This window comes from Trachypithecus francoisi, unplaced genomic scaffold (assembly GCF_009764315.1).
Source record: "Trachypithecus francoisi isolate TF-2019V2 unplaced genomic scaffold, Tfra_2.0 Lachesis_group9, whole genome shotgun sequence".
Taxonomy (NCBI): Eukaryota; Metazoa; Chordata; class Mammalia; order Primates; family Cercopithecidae; genus Trachypithecus; species Trachypithecus francoisi.
The window spans coordinates 6,092,868-6,098,439 of record NW_022681474.1 but is presented as its reverse complement, the minus strand read 5'-3'; the positions used below and the strand labels follow the sequence as shown (position 1 = coordinate 6,098,439).

Sequence of the window (5,572 nt, the reverse complement as noted above, 5' to 3'; positions counted from 1 at the left end):
GGGGCACTTAGGGAAGAAATGAGGGAAAAAATGGATAAGGAAGAGGGCCGACAAAGAGGTAACAGACACTGAAATCATCACATATTCCTTTAGAAAGCCACAGTGAGCACGCTCATTTTTTTCCGTTTTAGACAAATAATACATGATAAGTATAAATGTGTCATGAGCACACCGTTTTCTCTGTAGAAATAACAAAGGCCCTGGATACAGTAGAATCTCTGGCCATACTTTTCTGTAAACTGCTGCCACTTTGTCCTGTATCTGTGTGGTTAATTTCTGTGAACTGCTGGACAGCTGATTTGACCGAGGCTTGGCTCTGCACCGGGTGATAATTCTACCTGGGCAGCAGGCCACGCGTGAGAGCAGCCTCCCCAAACCTCTCTCGTTCCCTCAGTTTGGGCACAGTCCAGCAGGAGAATATTTAAAACTGGGTTTGGTTTAAAATGCAGATAACAGACAAATGCAAATAAGCTTTGCCATAAATGCACAGATGACTTCAGATAAAAGTTTGGCCAGAGAGTGAATTAGGACTGTCATCCTGGAGGCCGTGAGACAGCCCTTCGCCCCACACAGCATCCCATCTTTCAGGACCAGCAAAATACGTGAGTCAGTTGGAAGGAACTATTTGAAAAACCAAGGGATACATGAAATGTGATTTTATGAGGAAATGAATGTACTCTTAGAATACCTTCACCTTTTTTTAATACCAGTGTGTGTTGCATAGGCTGTTCTGCTCTTCAGTAAAAGTGATTAATAGCCCCCATCCATCACATTGTACAGTATGGTACATCCGAGTAGCAGAGAGCTTATAAAATACACTTGGCAATAAGTCACAAAAACATTCGTATTTTTTAATAACATTTTTGAAGGAGAAAAATCTGTTTTTCAATAAATTCTGGCATGGTTTCCCTCCAGATTTTATTTCTCATTTAAAATTACCTTGGGCTCGATTTTTTTCTTCTTCTGTTCATTGGCTCTTTACTAGGTCTTTGCCTTAGACAAACACATTTTAGAGATGGATTAAAAAGGAGACTAGCTCCTGAGCATAGAATTCCAGATTTCCTTCTGTTTCCACTTCTGATGAGTTGCGACACCGTTAACACCAGTGTAACTTAATTTCACAGAAATTTTGTAGTTGGTGCTACTCACAATCAGGTAGAATTATTCCTCAACAAATTTCTTTGTTACTCTTACATATTTGGCTTTTCTTTGTGGAATATTTTCTTTCTATACGTTACTGTGTAAATTGCAGAATCTTTCTTGTAAAGTGGTAGGTTGCTACTATTTTTATTGGTAAAACTCTGAATTTATTGTACATTACATAGTTATCCCTATTATTGGAAACTCTTGTTTCTACATAACAGAAAAAACAGCTTAAGTTGGGTGCGGTGGCTCATGCCCATAATCCCAGCACTTTGGGAGACTGAGATGGGCAGATCTCCTGAGGTCAGAAGTTTGAGATCAGCCTAGCCAACATGGCGAAACCCCATCCCTACTGAAAAATACAAAAAATACCTGGGCATCGTGGTGGGCTCCTCTAAAATCCCAGTTGCCTAGGAGGCTGAGGCAGAAGAATCACTTGGACCCAGGAGGCGGAGGTTGCAGTGAGCCGAGATGGCGCCACTGCACTCCAGCCTGGGTGACAGAGCGAGATTCTGTCTCAAAATAAATAAATAAATAATAAAGTTTATAATGCATAGTCACCCAAGGCGAACAAGTTTATGCTGTGGAGTGTCAGTTAAGGGTGATGCTAATTTTAGGAAATCCTTTTGGCCGTTTTCTGTTCCTAGGAAGTCCACATACTGTTTTTTTTATTTTTAGATTTTTACTCCAGTAGTTTTTGGGGTACAGGTTGTTTTGGTTACATGGATAAGTTCTTAACATACGTTATTCATAAGTTAGAGGACACCTGCATTCAAGACCACATGTGAGTTCCTAATAAATATGAATGGATTATACCCTCCAGGAAGTGAAAAGGGAACTTTTAGAAGTCTGTGCAATTCATTCTTATGTTGGAAAGAAAAGAAAATACTCAACCCATCTGGCACAGTTCATACCACTTCCCACCATTCAAACATTAAGTCCATGAATGAAATAATGTGCAGGGTTTTTCGTATCCACAAAGAGTTCCCATAGCATTTTATAATATGAGGTGTTTTTAAAGCACAGAAAAATGTTTAACATTGCAAACCCAATGAACAGGTACCTTGGAGGCAGGAAAAGCAAAGTAACTCTCTTTCCGTGTTTATTGTCAAGGGAGGTCTCACATACCAGCTGTCTGATTTTCTTCTCTTACTTCCGTGAATTGGAAGGTTTCATTCAGTGAAACAAAATCCACGTTAGGATGCAGATGGCAAAATGTTGAAACACCAGGCAAAGAGGTGTTTATTCCACTAAACACCTTTGAGGCTATCTAGTTAGATTTTGAGACTTGGCTGTTTCTAAAATATTTTGTTTCTGAATCCTGTTTCTTTTATTGGGTGTTTGAGAGAGATTTAGAAGGGGAAATCAATAGGATATCGTGATGGATTGGATATGGAGGGTGAGAGATGATGGTATAAACGATGACTCTTGGATTTCTTACTGGTGTTCTTGAATGAATGGTGGTGGTAAAGGGCTAGTTGCTGAAAGGGAATCAGGTTTGGAGGAAATGATCAGCAACATTAGGCTTCAGATATGTGGAGTGAGTTACAATACTTCTGAGACATCCAAATGGAAGTGTCGAGTAGAAAAAAATAGGATGCACAGATTCCTAAGTCATAAGAAAGGTCTTGGTTGAACATGTGAATTGTGACTGTATATAGGTGTAATTTCCGCCATGGGTGTGAATGAGATTGCTTAGTGATTCTTGAGCTGGGTAGAGGAAGATGAGACTGTGAAGAAGTTAGAGAGGAATAGCTCTCAAGACATAGAGCACCAGGAGAGTGTTAATGTCAAAGAACCCAAGACATGAGAGGGTTTCAAGGTCAGAGAAGTTGACAGCCTGGGTAATACCATAAGTGACTTTGTCCACTAATTCAGGTACAGTCAGGTGTTGGCAACATCATGATCTAAAACTACGTTGTAGAAAATTGACTGTGCTTTCTACATACAAGGATCCACCCTTACTAACTGGCTGACTGGTAGTTTTTTACCACTGTAGCACAATGGAAACACTTGTAACCTCTGCATACCAAGCATCATTTCTCCCTTGCCTGGAATAATTTTCCTTTAATATCATCCTGTGGGAAATGTATCCAGTTTACTGCTCCATTCTTTGTATCTTATATGGAATTATAATGATCTGCACTTTTGTTGACAATTTCGATAATGACAGGAAAATATCATTATTGCTGAGGTATCCTGGTTTAAAGCAATTTCCTGGGAGAAAGCATCAAATTCCCATAATAAAGTTATAGTCCAAATTGTAAAAATGTGTTTTTAAGGGTGTTTTTTTTTCTTTCATATAGAAGCATCATGGGCCTTTACTGAACTAATTAGCATGGTAGAGCTCTTGATAAGCCACTGTGGTTGACCAGTATAATAGTGTCCCTGTCAATTTTACTTAGCACATTGACAGGTGCACAGTTTTGAATTTGACACTCTTAGACCAGACTGTAATGCAGTGAATCCATTACCTAAGCAAAAATAAATTCATAGAAGTAGCAGTAGCTTTTACTTAAGCCTTCCTTCCAGTCCATGGCAAAAATAGGACTTCAGTGGATTTCAAGATCCTTGCCTGACTGTGCCAATTCTAAAGTAATCAATTAAAAGAAAAAGGCATTACTTGGTTCTTCTTTGTGTAAGAAACAAATTTAAACATCTAAGCAATTCAGTTGATAAGGTAACTTTTCCTGTATAAACAGTTTCTGCTATAGCTGAAGATAGAACAAATGCATATGCTATTGATTCTTTTAGTAAGTTACATGGCTCCAAAATTGGACTTCTCTTCAGGCATCGCAAGCAGACCATTGTCTGTAGCTTCCGTGGAGATGTATGTGATTTGTCCTTGAAACTCGGGGCCCTGTTCTCCCACTACCAAGTTCAGCCATGCTGGTGGCTTCAGGCAGCATCCTTAGGACTCTTGACTTTTACATCCTTATCTCAAGCCCTACTTTTTTCTTGAATGCCAGTAATTTTGGATTGGAAATCTCCTCCTAGGCAACCAAATTCAATATAAAATAGAACTCATTTCCCCCTTTAAGTAATTTTGTTTATCCGTGGAAGTCTTATAAAACCCACCCAAGCATGCCTCGGAATCATGCCTCACTCCTTTTCCTCTCTCTCTCCCCGCAGCTCGTGAAACCCTCAGCCCTGTCAGTTTTTTCTTCCTCAGTTTAAAAATGTTCCCTTCTCTTCATCGTCTATGGACAGACCACCTCTCCCTTGCACAGTTGGAACAGCCTCTTCAGCCACCAGCTACCTCTACACGAAAGTTACTGTTGTTTGTAAAACCTGAGTCTCATCGTGTTACTCCCTATTCAGAATTCTCCAGTGCCTCTCTTTTGCCTAACGGGTGATGCGTCAACTTCTCAGCAAGTGCTAAGGGTGCCCCACAATGTGGCTGCCATCTGCCTTTTCCAACCTCTTGTCGAGTGATTCCTGTACACTCTTCACCCCAGTTAGTCACCCATTTATCAGTATTTGAAAAAAATCCACACTTTGCCACAGCCAACCGCACACCATGCTTACATCTCTCAAGATTCAACTTGAAAGAGCTTCTTTTCATCATTCAAGATTCAACTCAGGTGTAATTTTTACCCTGATGCTTTCTTGTACATTATGGATTTTTCTTTTTTGCTTTTTTTATTCCCATAACATTATAGAAGCTTATATTTTCATTTACATTTTTATTAACATTTTACAAGAGGCTGCATGGCCTAGTGCTCTTTTTAAAAAGCATAGGCTTCTGAATCCAATAAACCTGTGTTTGTAGCCTGATTTTTTTTTTTAACTGTGAACTGTGAAACCAAGTTACTTGACTTCTCTGAACCTCAATTTTCTCATATGTAAAGGGGGGAATTGGAACAGTGCCTTTCTCAAAGGGTTGTCATGATTATCTGAGATAAACCACATGCAACTCTCGACACGTTCAATTAAACGTTGTGCCTGGCTCATGTTTGATTTATTGTTGCACGGGTGGTATTGGTTATATTTGTCTTTCCCTCAAGATTGAGTTCTGATTACTGGTTCCTTGTAGAAGCCTAGTAAATACTGAATAAATAGCTAACAAGTGGGTGAATTCATATATAGATGTAGTTAGGTAGCCCAAAAGATTAGAGTAAAAACTCTTCTGAGACATAATACTGTTATTGGGATGGGAAGGCTAAAATTATGCATATTTTACAATTTGGAAGTAGAATTTACTGACTCCTAAATTTACCCTTTCTTGAAATGGGAGAAATGCAGGTAATAATTTTATGGTCAGTTGTTCTGTTTTTATTCAGCAAAGCATGAAAACTATTCATTTAACGAAATAGACTGACACTACCCTTTTGCTCTTAGTATTTGGTCTCCAGCATTAATCTGATTATCACTGATATTGACTGCTGTTCTTATTAAACCATGTTTAATATACCACAAATTATGTCAA

General features: G+C 39.0%; 1 protein-coding gene across 14 annotated transcripts in view; it reads left to right on the top strand.

The window, feature by feature from the left end:
* Nucleotides 1-5,572, top strand: part of CELF2 (CUGBP Elav-like family member 2) — a 540,282-nt gene that overhangs the window by 303,099 nt on the left and 231,611 nt on the right. The window lies entirely within an intron of this gene.